Here is a 20,534-nt window from a genome sequence, read left to right as displayed (position 1 = left end):
GGCAAGGTCAGACGTAGCAGAAGGTCGGGGGCTGGCGGCAAGGTTCGTAGTCAGGAAGGGTAGCAGAAGATCAGGTACACAGGCTTTGGACAACACTAAACGCTTTCACTGGCACAAGGCAACAAGATCCGGCAAGGGAGTGCAAGGGAGGAGACTAGATATAGGCAGGGAACAGGTGGGAACCAATTAAGCTAATTTGGCCAGGCACCAATCATTGGTGCACTGGCCCTTTAAGTCTCAGAGAGCTGGCGCGCGCGCGCCCTAGAGAGCGGAGCCGCGCGCGCCAGCACATGACAGCAGGGGACCGGGACGGGTAAGTGACCTGGGATGCGATTCGCGAGCGGGCGCGTCCCGCTGTGCGAATCGCATCCCCAACGGCCAAGACAGTGCAGCGCTCCCGGTCAGCGGGACTGACCGGGGCGCTGCAGGGAGAAAGACGCCGTGAGCGCTCCGGGGAGGAGCGGGGACCCGGAGCGCTAGGCGTAACAGTACCCCCCCCCTTAGGTCTCCCCTTCTCTTTGTCCGGTAACTGCCTCCCCTGGGATGAGGACACCTGGAAAGAATGGAGGGTTTCCTCAACGGCAGGCAGTACAGCAGGAGTGGGAATGGGGAGGGAGGGCAGAGGGCGAGGCCTGGCACGGAGCAGTGTGACACCAGAACGGGGACCATGGGGAGGCACAGAGGCTTGCCTGACGGGACTGGGAGGGGGGGAGAGGCACTTCCTGTGGCAGGCAGAGTCCCAATTCCTGATCTCCCCGGTGGTCCAATCAATGGTGGGGGAATGAAGCCGGAGCCAAGGCAGACCGAGGAGGACCTCAGAGGTACAGTTGGGGAGAATGAAGAACTCAATCCTCTCAAGGTGGGGTCCAATAGACATGAGGAGGGGCTCTGTGCGGTAACGCACGGTGCAGTCCAATCTGGCTCCGTTGACCGCGGAAATGTAGAGCGGCTTGACGAGACGGGTCACCGGGATGCTGAATTTATTAACAACCGACTCCAAAATAAAATTTCCAGAGGCACCGGAGTCCAAGCAGGCCACGGCTGAGAGGGAGGAGTTGGCTGAAGAAGAAATCCGCACGGGTACCGTGAGACGTGGATGAGTAGACTTGGAACCAAGAGACGCCACACCCACGTGAGCTGGGTGCGTGCGTGCGTTTCCCAGGCGTGGAGGACGGATAGGGCAATCCACCAAGAAATGCTCGGTACTGGCACAGTAAAGACAGAGATTTTCTTCCCTACGGCGATTCCTCTCTTCCTGGGTCAGGCGAGACTTATCCACTTGCATGGCCTCCTCGGCGGGAGGCCCAGGCGTAGATTGCAACGGATACTGTGGGAGAGGTGCCCAGAGATCTAAGTCTTTTTCCTGGCGGAGCTCTTGGTGTCGCTCAGAAAAACGCATGTCAATGCGGGTAGCTAGATGGATGAGTTCTTGCAGATTGGCAGGAATCTCTCGTGCGGCCAGCACATCCTTGATGCGACTGGATAGGCCTTTTTTAAAGGTCGCGCAGAGAGCCTCGTTATTCCAGGATAATTCTGAAGCAAGAGTACGGAATTGTACGGCATACTCGCCAACGGAAGAATTACCCTGGACCAGGTTCAACAGGGCAGTCTCGGCAGAAGAAGCTCGGGCTGGCTCCTCGAAGACACTCCGGAGTTCAGTGAAGAAGGCCTGGACTGTGGCTGTGGCAGGATCATTGCGGTCCCAGAGCGGTGTGGCCCAAGACAAGGCCTTTCCTGAGAGAAGGCTTACTACGAACGCCACCTTAGACCGTTCTGAAGGAAACAAGTCCGTCATCATCTCCATATGCAGGGAACACTGAGACAAAAATCCACGGCAGAGTCTGGAGTCCCCATCAAATTTGTCCGGCAGGGACAAGCGGAGGCTAGGAGCGGCCACTCGCTGCGGAGGAGGTGCAGGAGCTGGCGGAGGAGATGGTTGCTGCTGTAGCAGAGGCAGAAGTTGCTGTAACGTGGCGGTCAACTGCGACAGCTGCTGTCCTTGTTGGGCAATCTGCTGCGATTGCTGAGCGACCACCGTGGTAAGGTCAGCGAGACTTGGCAGCGGCACCTCAGCGGGATCCATGGCCGGATCTACTGTCACGATTCGGCTTCCAGGTAGTGGATCCTCTGTGTCAGCGAGGGATTGGCGTGGACCGTGCTAGTGGACCGGTTCTAAGAGGCTACTGGTTTTCACCAGAGCCCGCCGCAAAGCGGGATGGTCTTGCTGCGGCAGTAGCAACCAGGTCGTATCCACTAGCAACGGCTCTACCTCGCTGACTGCTGAGAAGGCGTGGGACAGAAGGACTAGGCAGAGGCAAGGTCAGACGTAGCAGAAGGTCGGGGGCTGGCGGCAAGGTTCGTAGTCAGGAAGGGTAGCAGAAGATCAGGTACACAGGCTTTGGACAACACTAAACGCTTTCACTGGCACAAGGCAACAAGATCCGGCAAGGGAGTGCAAGGGAGGAGACTAGATATAGGCAGGGAACAGGTGGGAACCAATTAAGCTAATTTGGCCAGGCACCAATCATTGGTGCACTGGCCCTTTAAGTCTCAGAGAGCTGGCGCGCGCGCGCCCTAGAGAGCGGAGCCGCGCGCGCCAGCACATGACAGCAGGGGACCGGGACGGGTAAGTGACCTGGGATGCGATTCGCGAGCGGGCGCGTCCCGCTGTGCGAATCGCATCCCCAACGGCCAAGACAGTGCAGCGCTCCCGGTCAGCGGGACTGACCGGGGCGCTGCAGGGAGAAAGACGCCGTGAGCGCTCCGGGGAGGAGCGGGGACCCGGAGCGCTAGGCGTAACAACCTGTGTTTGACGGTTTTCTCACAATTCTTCTGTGATTTTCACTCCAATATTTATTTTTATCAGCATACAAAATAACTGTTGTCTCAGATTTTTCCCACCTTGCAATGCAACCGAGACCTGACTCACTTGTCAGCTGATGAAAGGGAGCCTGTCTGCTTCAATGGGTGGAGGGATCGCTTGGTGGGAGAGAGATCAATCTGCAACAGCTGTGGGCACCCTGATTGAAAACCACACTGATTTGAATGGATGCAGCTCATTTATGTTTCAATGGGTGGGGTGGCTGATATGCGGGAGGGAGGAAGGAAGATGGAATTGTGGGATTTGTAGTCAAAAAAGAAAAGTCAAACAGGAAATACTAGTTCACAAAAAGCTAGCCACAGTGTTAAGGTAATCTCACAACATAGTCATTTAGCACCAAAACAAGCACAGATCCTTCCTAAGCATGTCCATTACTGTCTGCCAGGTACGTACTAAAATCACCTTATGGTGGAAAACCCCTTTAAGCTACGGTACATAGTGTGAAATGTATTAAGACCAGTTTACTGTTATGGCACATCAACAAAAAATGTTATGTAAGTGAACAGACACCAGGGGGCAGGGCTGCCATCAGAAATTTCGGGGCCCCTCACACAGCTCAATGCCTGCCCCCCCCCCCCCCCTCCCCCCGTGGCCTGACCCCAATATTATTTTATTTTCTTATTATATATTTCTAATTAGATTAGAGCAGAGTGAGGTGTTGAACAACAATGTGCTATTAAAGGAGTTGTCTGGTAAAAAATAACTTATCCCCTATCCAAGGATAGGGGATAAGTTATAGATAGCGGGGGTCCGAGCATTGGGCTATCTCCTGCACGGCTGGAAGGGGGGCGTGCTGTGCCCCGCACGGAGCGCCGGTCGACACGCCCCTCCATGTAGCCCATAGAGATACATGGAGGGGGTGTGCTTGCCGCGGCTTCCTGCGGGGTACAAACGTCAGCTTCCAGAAAACTGCCAGGGCCCCGCAAGGGGGGTCCCAGCACTTGCACCCCCCTGCGATCAATAACTTATCCCATATCCTTGGATAGGGGATAAGTTATTTTTCACTAGACTACTTCTTTAACAGAGGGGCCTACCCAAACTATATGGAAGCAACTATTAACAGAGGGGCCTACCCGAACTATATAGGGGCTCCATATTGTTTGGGTAGGCCCCTCTGTTAATAGTTGCCCCCATAGGTGTAGCTAGAAACCACATTGCCCGATGAAAAAAATTACCTCAGGGCTCCCTACCCATCCCCCTGCCCCCCTCAGGGCCATTTTTTTGGTGGAGGTCCGACTGCTGAGACCCCCACTGATCACCTCGGTTGAAGTGGTTCTCCAGCTGTTGGAAAGCTAAAACTCCCATCATTCTGGAAAGCCTCCTGCAATGGGAGTTGTAGTTTTGTAACAGCTGGAGAGACACAGAATGGACACAGTTTTACCCATCATCACTGCAGAACAAGTGACTACAGCTCTGATGGGACAGTCAGGAGAATACACAATGATATCAGTGACCTGAGTGACGTCTTCTGACTTGAGTGATATCTTCTCTGCTATCTTTTCTTCTTCATCAGATCCAGAGACCAGGTCTTCCTCCAGCTCCATCTTCTCTGCAGAGTCTGACATCCAGACATCATTGGCTCCTCACTGTCAGCAGATCCTCATCCTCTGCATAAAGACAGTAATCATTATAACCTTACCAGAAAGTGTACCCTAAATAAAATACTGCTCCACACTGTACCCTGAATATAATACTGCTCCACACTTTACCCTGAGTATAATACTGCCCCACACTGTACCCCGAGTATATTATTGCCCCACACTGTACCCCGAATATAATACTGCCCCACACTGTACCCCAAATAAAATACTACCCCACACTGTACCCTAAATAAAATACTGCCCACACTGTACCCTAAATAAAATACTACCCCACATTGTACCCCAAATAAAATACTGCCCCACACTGTACCCTGAATACTGCTATACACTGTACCCACTAAAAATAATACTGTCCCACACTGTACCCTGAATAGAATACTGCCCCACACTGTACCCTGAATATAATATTGCTGTACACTGTACCCACTAAACATAATACTGCCAAACACTGTACCCTGAATATAATACTGCTATACACTGTACCCTAAATAAAATACTGCCCCACACTGTACCCTAAATCAAATACTGCCCCACACTGTACCCTAAATAAAATACTGCCCCACACTGTGCCCTAAATAAAATACTACCCCACACTGTACCCTAAATAAAATACTACCCCACACTGTACCCCAAATAAAATACTGCCCCACACTGTACCCACTAAATATAATACTGCCATACACTGTACCCTGAATATAATACTGCTATACACTGTACCCACTAAATATAATACTGCCATACACTGTACCCACTAAATATAATCCTGCCACTCACTGTACCCTGAATATAATGCTGCTCCTGTTCCACACTGTATCCACTGAATATAATGCTGCCACACATGCATACACATCATATATACATATACACCCCCTCTTATCCTCCCACCCCCCATAACCCCCTCGCCAAACCTCTCCTCATTATTACTATAACTCCCCCCCCCCCCGCACCTCTCCTCATCAGTACTATAACCAGGGGGGGGGGGTTATAGGGGGAGATGAGGAGAGGTGAGGGGGACACCTCTCGTCATCACCCCCAATAACCCTCCCTGCACCTCTCATCACCCCCATAACCCCCTGCACCTCTCATCACCCCCATAACCCCCTGCACCTCTCATCACCCCCAAAACCCCCTGCATCTCTCATCGCCCACATAACCCCCTGCACCTCTCATCACCCCCATAACCCCCTGCACCTCTCATCACCCCCATAACCTCCTTGCCCCTCTCATCACCCCCATAACCCCCCCTGCACCTCTCATCACCTCCATAACCCCCCTGCACCTCTCATCACCACCACCCCCACGGCACCTCTCATCACCACCATAACCCCCTGTACCTCTCATCAACCCCATAACCCCCTGCACCTCTCATCACCCCCATAACCCCCCTGCACCTCTTATCACCCCCATAACCCCCCTGCACCTCTTATCACCACCATAACACCCCCCTGCACCTCTTATCACCCCCATAAGACCCCCCTGCACCTCTTATCACCCCCCTGCAGCTCTTATCACCCCCCTGCACCTCTCATCACCCCCATAAGACCCCCCTGCACCTCTTATCACCCCCATAACACCCCCCCCTGCACCTCTCATCACCCCCATAACCCCCTGCACCTCTCATCATCCCCATAACCCCCTGCACCTCTCATCACCCACATAACTCCCTGCCCCTCCCATCACCCCCCCCTGCACCTCTCATCACCCCCCCCCACACACACACACACACCCCTCTCATCACCATTGTAGTCCCCTAAAAAAAAAAACCTCCCCCCCCCCCCGGGCCCCCCGCGCCAGTTTACTTACCCTGCCGGGGATCGTTGCAGCGGCGTGAGGCTGCTGTTCCAAATCCTGTCACTGCTCGGGAAGGATGCTCTGGAGGTCGCGTGGGGACGTAAGCAGGGACAGGTCAGGTGATTGGAGTAGGCGTGCCTCCGCTGGGCACGTGACGTCTCTACTCCCATCAGCCCCTGACCTGTCCGGCCCTGCTACGATTCTTAAGGGGCCCGCACCCCCCAAAAAAAGGTAATTTTATTGAAATGTGCGGGCCCCCCGGACTATGAGGCCCGGTCATAGTCCTGGGGGGCACCCAGTGGTCAGTGAGTGACAGTGGCAGTCACTCACTGACAGGTCAATTAAATAAAAATTAAAAAAAAAGGTCCAGGGACGTCCAGGCATCCCTGAAGCTCCGGACCCCATACAGGTGTATGGGTTGTACCCCCCTGATGGCGGCCCTGCCAGGAGGCGCCAAGTGTTACAGCTTCAGCTGTAAAGTCCTTGACTGTGGGAATTTTCCTGCCAAGTTCTGAATAGTCCTCCTGAGTGCAGAGCAAACTCTGGAACATAATGTAGTCATTAGTAATGTCTTTTCTCAGAAGAAACAGAGCATTCAGCAGATAGCAACATCACAAGTAGACTCAGGGCAAATTTATATAGAATGGCATGCCACTGAACTAGGCTGTTACTTTTATTTCAAGAGAAGAGCTGTGTCCGACATATACCCTCCTGCTCTCATAGTTGCTGTAACACATCAAGACATTGGCTCCACAGGGCCTCTGAAGTTGTCGTATGGTATCTGGTATCAAGATGTTAGCAGAAGATCCTATTAAAGGGTATTCCCATCTACAAGGATATCTACAAGATATGCCTTAAATGTCTGATAGATTTAAGTCTTACTTATGTAACCCTCACCAATTTCCAGAATGGGTGCCTAAGTTTTGGAAACAGATGAACATGGAGATCTTGGTTGTTTCTATAATAGAGCCACCTCTCAGTTCAAGCTTTGTCGCCTATCTACCATCAAGGTGTGACTTACCCTTTAAAGGGGTACTCCGGGAGGAATTTTTTTTTTTTAAATCAACTGGTGCCAGAAAGTTAAACAGATTTGTAAATGACTTCTACTTAAAAATCTTAATCCTTCCAGTACTTACCAGCTGCTGTATAATACAGAGGAAGTACTTTTTTTTTTGTCTGACCACTGTGCTCTCTGCTGACACCTCTTATGTGTCAGGAACTGTCCAGAGGAGGAGCAAATCCCCATAGCAAACCTCTACTGCTCTGGACAATGCCTGGCATAAACAATGGTATCAGCAGAGAGCACTGTGGATAGACAGAAAAGAAATTCAAAAAGAAAAGAATTTCCTTTGTAGTATACAGCAGGTGATAAGTACTGGAACTATTAAGATTTTTAAACAGAAGTAATTTACAAATCTGTTTAACTTACTGGCACCAGTTGATTTAAAAAAAAAAAAATTTCCACTGGAGAACATCCCAAGAAGACGCGACTGGATTTAGATTTGGTGAATTTGGAGGAAAAGTCAACTCCTTGAAAAGTAAGATATGAAATTCCAGTTCTGAAAAAAATGAAAATAATATGAGGAAGAAAAGATGCTAAGTGTGGTATTTTAGCATAAAGTGCAGCAGTGAAAGAGAACAAAACAGGTTTATGTAGATTTTGGAACATGTCGCCCTCTATGCCTTTATGTTTGCGCTTTATTTGTACTACGTGCTGCTGTTTGCCTCTCTTGCAACCCTGGATGCATGCCCACACTATCAGATGCATATGAACATGCCCTGACTGTTCCATTACATTGTCCCACTAAAGTGCAAGCCATTGTACTCCATAACAGGGCCTGATGGCAACCCAAAAAAAAACTGGTCTGCAAGACTGGAAGAAAAAGGAAGGAGCTCACGACCAAAGCATTGCCTGAGGTACTACCCCTACTGAACTGAGCCATGTAACCAGTAAGGTATATCTATTACAGATTGAACATTATTGACAACATTTATGTATCTTTGACCAATATGAAAATCAAGTATAAATTCTTACACAATATTTGTCATCAGATAAGCATGGATAAACATGGATAGGCATGGTGAGGTTTTCTCTATAGCATTATGTCCTGTGTTCTTCATGTGACAATTCCCAGAAGACTTACTGGTTGCTAGGATGGAAAAGGCTTCTATCCAGGAATGAGAAAGCCACCATGTGACATGCTCCATCTTGCCAGCCTTTACCAGCAGGCTCAGTAATTGAGGGAGGGTGAGAGGTCGGTCTGGTGACCCACGAAGAAGGCCTAGGTCGGCAAAGAAAGGAGCAGTACATACAGTAGGTTCTTGCAGTTACAAAACTCACAGAAATCTGTGAACTTTGAATTGCTGCCATTTCTCTTAGCAATAACTACAACCTGTCAACAGCAGTCTCTCCCTTGACTGTCAGTTGCAGTCTCTCCCTTGGCTGTCAGTTGCAGTCTCTTCCTTGGCTGTCAGTTGAAGTCTCTTCCTTGGCTGTCAGTTGCAGTCTCTCCCTTAGCTGTCAGTTGCAGTCTCTCCCTTAGCTGTCAGTTGCAGTCTCTCCTTTAGCTGTCAGTTGCAGTCTCTCCCTTGGCTGTCAATTTAAGTGTCTTCCTTGGCTATCAGTTGCAGTCTCTCCCTTGCTTGTCAGTTATGGTCTCTCCCTTGGCTGTCAGTTGCAGTCTGTCCATTTGCTGTCTTTCCCTTGGCTGTCAGTTGCGGTCTCTGCCTTGATAGTCAGTTCAGTCTCTCCCTTGGCTGTCAGTTGAAGTCTTTCCCCTGGCTGTCAGTTCCTGTCTCTCCTTTGGCTGTCAATTTTATGCAGAAAATCTGTACCAAAAAAGCCACAACACTATCCCAAAAAATGAACAGTGACCTATCTTGCAGAGGAAAACACAGGCATAAATGATATATATATATATTTTTTTTTTATTGTATACAAGATGGTAACCGCTGAGAATACCAAAAACCACCCTAACTAAACTGAACAGTAATAGCAATCAAAAGTTGCTATAAATAGTCCCCTGTGGAGACTTAAAAATATAAAACAAAAAGTAATAAAAAGTATTTAAAACTGTGAATAAGCCCTTCTCCAATAAAAAATTAAATCACACTCTTTTCCCATTTTACAAATTAAAAAAATATAAATAAATAATAATTTTGTTTCACCAGGTATAGAAATGTCCAAACTATTAAATGTTAATGATCCCATACAGGGAATTGCTTAAATTTAAAAAAAATACAAAAAAGTCAAAAATTGCAGACTTTCGGTCACATCCCAGAAAAAAAATGGAACTAAAAGTGATCAAAAAGTCATATATGTGCAAAAGTTGCTGCAATAAAAACTACAGATAACAGAGCAAAAATGAGCCCTAATACAGCTCTGTATATGGAACACTAAGAAAATTATAGGGGTCAGAAGAGGGTATTTTTATGCATATTCGTTTTCTAATAAAAAGTATAGTAACAGACAAACATGTAAATATAGGTATCATTTAATTGACCCTAAAATAAAGAGAACATGTGAGATTAACCGTAAAGTGTACCGTAAAGAGGAAACTCCTGAAACTTTGCAAATAGTACAGTTTATTTTTCAATTTCCATTAATAAGTAAAACATTTAACAAAGTACAAATGGCCAATATGGGCTGTGCCCAGGAGAACTCCGGTGGGAGGGTTTTTTCTTTTTATTTTATCTAATTATGTCCATTGTGTGGGGTATAAAAAAATAAACATCTCTGGTCCCCTGCAGCAATGATCTTCCTGAAGCTGCAGTGGTCAATGTCTTTAATCTCCTCGCCGCACTCCCCGGCCTCCTCTGGCTCGCTCCTATGATGATTATTTAAAATATTTACTCTCATGACACTAGGACATGAGAGCTTGCGCCGGCAGGCTCTCATGTCCTAGCGACGTGAGAGTAAATATTTTGCATATTCATTACAGGGACAGACAATGCACCTAGAAGACTTAAAACATATAATGCTGTCAATACTTAGTTAATACAAGTAAGCAACCCTGCATTTTAACCCCTTAAGGACCAAGCCCATTTTCACCTTAAGGACCAGAGCGTTTTTTGCACATCTGACCACTGTCACTTTAAGCATTAATAACTCTGGGATGCTTTTACTCATGAATTTGATTCCGAGATAGTTTTTTCGTGACATATTCTACTTTAACATATCGGTAAAATTTCGTCGATACTTGCATCCTTTCTTGGTGAAAAATTCCAAAATTTCATGAAAAATTTGAAAATTTTGCAATTTTCAAACTTTGAAGCTCTCTGCTTATAAGGAAAATAGGCATTCCAAATAAATGATATATTGATTCACAAATACAATATGTCTACTATATGTTTGCATCTTAAAGTTGACAAGTTTTTACTTTTGGAAGACATCCGAGGGCTTCAAAGTTCAGCAGCAATTTTCAAATTTTTCACAAAATTTTCTAAATCTGAATTTTTCAGGGACCAGTTCAGTTTTGAAGTGGATTTGAAGGGCCTTCCTATTAGAAATACCCCATAAATGACCCCATTATATAAACTGCACCCCTCAAAATATTCAAAATGACAATCAGTAAGGAAGTTAACCCTTTAGGTATTTCACAGGAATAGCAGCAAAGTGAAGGAGAAAATTCAAAATCTGCATTTTTTACACTCGTATGTTCTTGTAGACCCAGTTTTTGAATCTTTATAAGGGGTAAAAGTAGAGAAATCCCCCCAAAATGTGTAACCCAATTTCTCTCGAGTAAGGACATACCTCATATGTCCATGTAAAGTGTTCGGTGGGCGCAGTAGAGGACTCAGAAGGGAAGGAGCGACTATGGGATTTTGGAGAGTGAATTTTTCTGAAATGGTTTTTGGGGGGCATGTCACATTTAGGAAGCCCCTATGGTGCCAGAACAGCAAAAAAAAACCTCACATGGCATACTATTTTGGAAACTACACCCCTCAAGGAACGTAACAAGGGGTCCAGTGAGCCTTAACACCCCACAGGTGTTTGATGACTTTTCGTTAAATTCGGATGTGTAAATGAAAAAAAAAAATTTTCACTGAAATGCAGTTTTTTTTCCCAAACTTACCATTTTTACAAGAGGTAATAGGAGACATTGCCCCCCAAAATTTGTAACCCCGTTTCTTCTGTGTATGGAAATACCCCATATGTGGATGTAAAGTGCTCTGTGGGCGAACTACAATGCTCAGAAGAGAAGGAGCGCCATTGGGATTTTGAAGAGAGAATTTGTTTGGAATGAAGGTCGGGGGTCATGTGCTTTACAAAGCCCCCCGTTGTGCCAGAACAGTGGACCCCCCCCCACATGTGACCCTATTTCAGAAACTACACCCTTCAAGGAATGTAATAAGGGGTGCAGTGAGCATTTACACCCCACTGGCCTTTGACAGATCTTTGGAACAGAGGGCTGTGCAAATGAAATTAATTTTTGCGGACAACTGTTCAAAAAATCTGTCAGACACCTGTGGGACGTAAATGCTCACTGTACCCCTTCTTACATTACGTGAGGGGTTTAGTTTTCAAAATGGGGTCACATGTGGGTGTTTTTTTTGTGTGCTTATGTCAGAACCGATGTAACGATCAGCCACCCCTGTGCAAATCACCTCAAATTTACATGGCGCTCTCACTCCTGAGCCTTGTTGTGTGCCCGCAGTGCATTTTATGTCCACATATTGGGTATTTCCATACTCAGGAGAAATTGCGTTACAAATTTTGGGGGTCTTTTTTTTCCCTTTTACCTCTTGTGAAAATGAAAAGTATGGGGCAACCCCAGCATGTTAGTGTAAAAAATGTAAAAATTTTTTTACAATGACAGCTGGTGTAGACCCCAACTTCACCTTTTCATAAGGGGTAAAAGGAGAAAAAGCCCCCCCAAAATTTGTTAGGCAATTTCTCCTGAGTACGAAAATACACCATATGTGGCCCTAAACTGTTTCCTTGAAATACGACAGGGCTCCGAAGTGAGAGAGCGCCATGCGCATTTGAGGACTAAATAAGGGATTTGCATGAGGACGGAACCGGATGCAAGAATTGCACTTGCCTCCGATACCAAAAATACCCTATGGCAGTGTTTCCCAAACAGGGTGCCTCCAGCTGTTGCAAAACTCCCAGCATGCCTGGAAAGTCAATCGCTGTCCGGCAATACTGCGAGTTGTCTTGCAACAGCTGGATTCTCTGTTTTGGAAACAGTGTCATACGAGAAATGTTTTATTCTTATTTGGGGGGGGGTGAAGGGGGGCTGTGTAGGGGTATGTGTATATGTAGTGTTTTACTTTTTATTTTGTGTAATGTAGTATAGTGTAGTGTTTTTAGGGTACACTTACACGGCCGGGGTCTACAGCGAGCTTTCCGCTGAGAGTTCGAGCTGTGGCGGAAAACTTGCTGCATCTCAAACTTGTATCATGAAGTTCGCTGTAGACCCCCGCCCGTGTGAATGTACCCTGTACATTCACATGGGGGGGGGGGTGTCAAACCTCCAGCTGTTGCAAAACTACTACAACCAGCATGCCCTCTGGCTGTCCGTGCATGCTGGGGGTTGTAGTTATGCAACAGCTGGAGGCACACTGGTTGCAAAACACTGAGTTTGTTACTTTACTCAGTGTTTCCAAAAAGGGTGCCTCCAGTTGTTGCAAAACTACAGCTCCCAGACCGCCGAAAGACATGTTGGGAGTTAGTTTTGCAACATCTGGAGGGTCACAGTTTGGTGACCACTGTGCAGTGGTGTCCAAGCTGTAGCCCTCCAAATGTTGCAAAACTTCAACTCCAAGCATGCCCAGACTGTCCAGGCATGCTGGGAGTTGTAGTGCTGCAAAATATGAAGGGCCACATGTTACAGAACTACAACTCCCAGCATGCCTGGACTGTCTGGGCATGCTGGGAGTTGTAGTTTTGCAACATCTGTAAGAGCACAGTTTGGACACCACTGCACAGTGGCCTCCAAACTGTGGGCCTCCAGATGTTGCAAAACTACAACTCCCAGCATGCCCAGACAGCCTTTGGCTGTCTGGGCTTGCTGGGAGTTGTAGTTTGGCAACTCCTGGAACGCAGCTGTGAAGATCACTTACCGCTGATCTTCACAGCTCCGTCCGCCGCTGCCTCCGCCGTTCCTGCGCAGTCTGTCCGGTGCCGCCGCAAACATGATCGCTGACAGGATCGATGGTCCCGGGACATGATCGCTGGTCCCGGGACCCTCCGCCATCTTTCCCCGCTCTGCCCCGACATCCAGGGGCGGGGCAGAGCGGGGATTTCACCTTTAACCCCCCGCCCCCCTCCTGCCATTGGTCGCTAGTCCTAACGACCAATGGCAGGGGTTTAGGAGCGAGGTGGCAGCTGCCACCTTGGTCCTATCCCTTCAGGATGATCGGAGCGGTCTCTGACTGCTCCGATCATCGTTATTTTCTGGGCGATCGGGTCACCAGAGACCCGATCAGCCCGGAACCCCGCAAGTCCTTGTCATTAGTCAGTTACTAACTGACTGACTAATGACAACGATCTGCAGCAGGGGACCAGTCTGATTGATCCCCTGCTGCATAGTGTCATCGGTCAGCTGTCCAGAACAGCTGAGATGACGTTTCTATCACCATGCCAACGGGCATGGTGATAGAAAATGTATTGGACGTGTATACACGTCCATTTGCGTTAAGTCACAGAAAAAATGGACGTGAATACACGTCCATTTGCGGGAAGGGGTTAATGTTGTTCACCCACACTATAACACAGTATATTGGGTTTAGTGTAGTAAAACAGTCTGTTAGTTTCCCTTTAAGAGAAGGGGTTTTTGAGCCAAAGAAAGTTTTTGATCCAAAGCCAGAAGTGGATCCAGCAGGAAGGAAAAGGATAAGCCTATGTTCACACAAGGGAATGTTCGCATGGAAAATCTATGTGCGAACATTCCCCTGACAGCTAGAACGGCTCGGAAATGCGCAGTCTCATAGACGGCATTGCATTTCCGTGAGGAGTATGCAGAAAGAATAGACATGTCTATTCTTTCTTCGGATACAGAAATTATAATTTCCGCGCCAGATGTTCCCAATATGGAAATTCTGCTATGTGAACAGCGCAGCAGAATCCCATTAAAATCAATAGGACACTGCTGCTGCAGAATCTCTGTGTGGAATTCTACATTGGAATTATGTGAACATTGTGTGAACATAGCCTAAGAGCTTACTTAAAGAAAATCTGTCATCAGTGTCACCTGCACTAACCTGTTGGTACAGACAGGTAGTGCAGGTGACACTGATGACAACCATACTTGCCTGGTCCAGTTCCATGCTCTGGTCCTCCTGCAATCTTTAGCTGTATCTCCTTTTCTGGGGCCCACTTGAAGCATGGGCGGAGCTTTGTGACATCACCATTGGAGTTTGCTAGCAGTGGGACCCAGCAGAGAAGCAGCAGCGGTGACATCAATAAGCTCCGCCCATACTTCAAGTAGGCTCCGTAACAGAAGATACGTGGAAGATTACCGGAGAACCAGAGCAAGGAACAGGACCAGGTAATTAATGTTGTCATCAGGATCACCTGCACTATCTGCCGGGTTTCCTTTAAAAATTCCCTTTTTTTTAAGAAATTCTCTTTTGACACAAAAATATGCAACAAAAAGCTGTGTGTGAAACCACCTTGTATAAACAGAATCTATTGCAGTCAAGGCTGTGGAGTGTTCCAAAAAGTCAAAATGGTGTGCATGGATCTAATGGTGTGCATAGTGCAGTGTTTCCCAATCAGGGTGCCTTCAGCTGTTGCAGAACTACAACTCCCAGCATGTGGGGAATTGTAGTTTTGCAACAGCAGGAGGAACCGTGGTTGGGAAACGCTGGTATAGTGGACTGTAGGCAACTATATGTGCTGTCATACAATAAAATTATTCTGCAAAGTAGTGTATTCTTCCCTGCAAGCAATACTTAGGGAATGGGCACATAGCAGTCTATGGGCACTGAATTACTGATCCTTACTAGGGGCCCTAATACAGGCATGCATACAAGGTCTAAGGGCCCATACAGGAATAGAACCTGTACAGCAGTACATGTAGACCATATGGCTCCTTAGTATGGGGCAGCCTGGGCCTGTACTACTGTATAGGCCTTGAAGGCCACTGTATGCACATAAATATATCCCCTAGAAGCATATGTCTGTATGTACACATCTGATGTAGGCATGCTACAATTTTTTGTATCTGATAAAACTTGTTACACACTGCGCTCCGGCCGGACACACCAATCGTAAGCGCATCTTTCCTCTCATGTCTCCTGCCGGCGGGGCTGGGATTCGCATCGCGGGACACACCCGCATGCGAGTCCTAGCCCATCACTCACCTCCGCCTTCTGCCTCCGTCTCTGAGCTCCGGCACGCGTGCCCCCTTATCCTAAGGTGCACGCGCGCCAGAGCTCTGAAATTTAAAGGGCAAGTACCCCCATAATCATGGGTTTCACCTGTCCCATTGTTATAAGTTTCTGCACCTCCCACATACCTCTACCAGATCTTTGTTTGCCACTGTGCCTACGAGAAAGCATTTCCTGTGTTGTCTTCTCATGTTCCTGACCTTTGCATTCCGTGACCTGACCGTGTTCCTTGCCGCCTGCCTATTGACCTACTGCTATGTTCCTGACTACACTCCTGTGCTGCCTGCCCTTACATCCTGCTATCCTGACTACGTCCTGTTTCACCCCTTCTGTGCCTCGCTTCACCTTAGCCACCTGTGTGGTCGAGTCATGCCAAAAGTAGCGACCTGTGGCACCTTAGTAGAAAACCAGTGGCACCTTAGACTCTGCTCCCTGGCACGGCCCGCTGCATCTGCCACACAGGTTCAGCGGATCACAACCTCTCGTGTTCCAGACTACTACGGTCCAGCGGATCTACTACCAGTCGACTTAGGTGAGTCTTACAGTAAGATCCGGCCATGGATCCTGCTGAAGTACCTCTGCCAGAGGTTTCGGATCTTCATTTTGTTGTGGTCCGTCAGTCGTAGCAGTTAGCCCATCAGGCGCAGTAACTACGTCAACTGTTCGCCATGATGCAGCAACTACTGGCCATGCAACAGCAGCAGCAACCAGCTCCTTCCTCTCCACCTGTTTCTGCAGATTCTTCCAGATCAAAGCTTCGTCTACCCCTTCCCACGAAGTATGATGGTGATCCAAAGTTGTATAGAGGTTTTGTGACTCAGTGTTCCCTGCACCTGGAACTCATGGTGGACCAGTTCCCGACGGAATGAGCGAAGGTGCACCTGGAACTCATGGTGGATCAGTTCCCAATGGAATGAGCGAAGGTAGAGTTTGTGGTCAGCCTCTTGTCCCGAAAGGCCCTAGCCTGGGCTACTCCTCGCAGTGACCCGATTACCTCTAACCTCACAGCCTTCTTAACTGAATTCCGCAGCATTTTTGAAGAGCCAGCACATGCCTCGTCTGCCTCTTCTGAACCCCAGCCAAGGGACTTCCTCTGTAGGAGACTATGCTGTTCAGTTTCACTCCCTCGCTTCAGAATTGGCATGGAACGACGAAGCCTTGTGTGCTACATTTAAAAAGAGATTGTCCAGCAGAATAAAGGATGCTCTTGCTGCACGTGATCCTCCGACTAACCTGTGTGAACCAATCCATTTAGCCATACGTATTGATGTGCGTTTTGCCAAGAAGCAGGAAGAACTTCGTACTGAAAGAGAACTTGCCCGAACACAGCACTTTCCAGGCTTGGCACCCGTGTTCCAATGTCCACCTCTAAAGTCTTCTTTGCCTCTTGCCGAAGAGGCTATGCAAGTGGATCGTACTTGCTTAACGCAGCTGGAAAGATCCCGTTGACGCAATGAGAATTTGTGCCTACACTGTGACAGTCTGTAGCACTTCCTCAAAGACTCTTCTACACGTCCTCAGCGTCTGGGAAACTCTTCCACCTAGGACACATGGGAGAGGCGAACCTAGGTGTGAATACTACCTCTTCTCTCTTGAATATACCTCTTCAAATCCACGATTCTTCCAAAACTTCATTCTTCGCTTCTGCATTCTTGGACTCTGGTTCCGCTGGCAACTTCATTGATGCCTCTCTGGTACATGAATGTCGTATTCCTGTAACCCGGCTTGCCAAGCCTTTGTTCATCTCTTTGTTCAATGGACAAAATCTGGACTGTAAGGTGCAATTCCGCACAGAGCTTCTTACAATGCAAGTAGGAGTCTTGCATAAGGAAAATGTTGAATTCTATGTGCTCCCTCACTATACTTCTCAGCTACTACTTGGTCTTCCTTTGTTCCCACGTCATTCTCCGCTACTTGACCGGAAATCTAGAGAGATCACTCGTTGGGGACAGAGCTGTCAAAATCTTTGTCTTGTGCCAGTCCAGCCTAAAGTTGTTTCTTCCTTTCCGCCTATGCCACGTCTGCCTGCCCCTTATCAAGATTATTCAGATGTTTTCTGCGAAAAGCAGGCTGAGACTTTACCTCCACATTGTCCTTATGACTGCCCATTGATTTACAGCCTGAGACTATGCCCCCACGTGGTAGAATTTATCCTTTGTCGGTCCCGGAGAACCAAGCCATGGAAAAATATATCCTGGAGAACCTCCAAAAAGGATTCATCTGAAAGTCCTCCTCTCCTGCTGGTGCAGGATTCTTCTTTGTGGGCAAGAAGGATGGTTCTCTCCGTCCATGTATTGATTATAGGGGCCTCAACAAAATCACAGTCAATCTATGCCAAACTGGAGAAATACCTATTCGAGAAATCTAGTCTCCCATTTCTCGGATACATTGTCTCTTATCAAGGCCTGCAGATGGATCCTGAGAAATTATCAGCGGTTTAGGATTGGCCCTGTCCTACTGGTCTTCGGGCTATTCAACGCTTTCTGGGATTTGCCAACTATTATCGTCAGTTCATCCCACACTTCTCTTCCTTGGTCTCTTCTATTGTATCTCTCACCAGAAAGAACTTTAACCCTAAGTCATGGCCTCCTGAGGCTGAAGAGCCTTTCCCTCACCTAAAGTCTGCATTTGCTTCAGATCCTGTGCTTTCAAGACCTGATCCAGAAAGACCTTTTGCTTTTGAGGTTGACGCTTCGTCTGTAGGAGTTGGTGCCATTCTTACCCAGAAAAACTCCAAGGGTAAGACTGTAACCTGTGGTTTCTTTTCTAAAACCTTCTCGCCAGCAGAGCGGAATTACTCCATCGGAGATAGAGAACTTCTTGCTATAAAACAAGCCTTAGAGGAGTGGCAACATTTGTTGGAAGGGTCTCCTTATCCGGTCAGTATCTATTCAGACCACAAGAATCTCCTATACCTACAGTCTGCTCAGCGTTTGAATCCTCGCCAGGCAAGGAGGTCATTGTTCTTTTCCAGATTTAATTTTTTCATTTACTTCCGTCAAGCTAACAAAAATATCAGAGCTGATGCCCTTTCCAGATCCTCTGACATTGTGGGTTTGGACTCCGCGCTTAGGCATATCATTCCCCCAGACCGTCTGATTTCTGGAGCTCCTGCCGATCTTCTGCAGTTACCTCCTGGTAAATCCTTTGTACCAGTCAGATTGAGATGCAAAGTCCTGAAATGGGGTTATTCTTATTTATTGGCAGGTCATCCTGGAGTACAAAGTGACATAGTAACATCGTTCATGAGGTCAAAAAAGGACCAGAGTCCAACCTATAACCCTAATGAGTCCCCACTGAGTTGATATAGATCTAGAATCCATAACCTGTAATGCTATTATTCTCCAAAAATGCATCCAGACTCCTTCTAAATTATTTTACAGAGTTCACCATGACGACCTCCTCTGGCAAAGAATTCCACAGTCTCGCTGCTCTTACAGTAAAGAACCCTTGTATGTGCTGGTGTAGAAACCTTCTTTCCTCTAGACGTAGAGGATGCCCCCTTGTTATAGATACAGTCCTGTGTATAAATAGATCATGGGAGAGTTCTCTGTACGGTCCCTTGATATATGTATACATAGTTATTAGGTCTCCCCTAAGCCTTCTTTTTTCTAAACTAAATAACCCTAATTCTGATAATCTTTCTGGGTACTGAGTCCTCCCATTCCCCCTATTACTCTGGTTGCCCGTCTTTGAACCCTCTCCAGCTCCACTATATCTTTCTTGTACACTGGTGCCCAGTACTGTACACAGTATTCAATGTGTGGTCTGACTAGTGATTTGTACAGTGGTAGAATAATTTCCTTGTCGTGGGCATCTATACCCCTATTGATGACCCCATGATTTTATTTGCCTTGGCAGCTGTTGCCTGACACTGGTCACTCCTGCTAAATTCACTATTAACTAAGACTCCGAAGTATTATTACACGTTAGTCGTCCCAAGTGATCTTCCATTTAATACATAATCCCAGCCCGGATTTTTCTTCCCCATGTGCATTACCTTAAATGTATCAGTGTTGAACCTCATCTGTAGGTGTTGGCAGCATGAGGAGACCATACAGCAGCTGAATGACTAAGCTTGGATGAGGCTGAAGCATGAGGAGACCATATAGTGGCTGAATGACACAGCATGGAGGTGTTGGTAGCAGGAGGAGGCCATATAGTGGCTGAATGACACAGCATGGAGGTGTTGGCAGCATGAGGAGACCATATAGTGTCTGAATGGCACAGCCTGGAGTTGGCTGAAGGAGGAGACAATAGGGCCTCACAATCCCTAAGATTAAAAGATGAGTTTTTATGCTAGTGCTACCGTAAACCTTTTAAGGTAATGTCCTAGGCCCATCACACAGGAGGGCTTCACAACCCCTAAGATTAATTGGTGAATTTTGACATTTAAATTAAAGATTTATGGTAGCTAGTGCTACCATTAATTTTTTTTTGAGACCCGGGCCCAGGCCCAGTAGCATCAGTAAACCATAAATTGGCTGAATGACACAGCCTAGAAGTGGCTGAATCATAAGGAGACCCTATAGTGGCTGAATGGCACAGCCAGGAAGTGGCTGATGCATGAGGAGACCATATAGTGTCTGAATGGCACAGCCTGGAGTTGGCAGAAGCATGAGGAGACCATTGAAATGTAAGATTTTTAAATTGAGGATTTTTAAATTGAAATTTTAACTCCCAAGTTTTAGTGTCCCGGCCCCCGGTGTGTGGGTACAAAGGACCAAATCGAACAAGGAGTCACATGTCACATGGCAGCACAATGACAGAGCCTGGAGGTGGCATCAGTATGAGGAGACCATATAGTGGCTGAATGACTGCCTGGAGTTTGCAGCAGCATAAAGAGACCATATAGTGTCTGAATGGCACAGCCTGGAGTTGGCTGAAGCATGAGGAGACCATATAGTGTCTGAATGGCGCAG

General features: G+C 47.4%; 1 protein-coding gene across 3 annotated transcripts in view; it reads left to right on the top strand.

Moving 5' to 3' along the window:
* Positions 1-8,035: 8,035 nt before the first annotated feature.
* Positions 8,036-20,534, top strand: part of PTPDC1 (protein tyrosine phosphatase domain containing 1) — a 155,923-nt gene continuing 143,424 nt past the window's right edge. Inside the window, exon 1 of one of the 3 annotated variants that reach the window (XM_056524298.1) lies at positions 8,036-8,190. The gene's annotated coding sequence lies outside the window, so the exon portion shown is untranslated. Of the gene's footprint in view, positions 8,191-8,498; positions 8,588-20,534 lie in introns of those variants that run through there. The other 2 variants (XM_056524297.1, XM_056524294.1) reach the window with 2 other exon arrangements.

Source organism: Hyla sarda, chromosome 6, assembly GCF_029499605.1.
Source record: "Hyla sarda isolate aHylSar1 chromosome 6, aHylSar1.hap1, whole genome shotgun sequence".
NCBI lineage: Eukaryota > Metazoa > Chordata > Amphibia > Anura > Hylidae > Hyla > Hyla sarda.
This window is presented reverse-complemented; position numbering and strand designations above follow the sequence as displayed.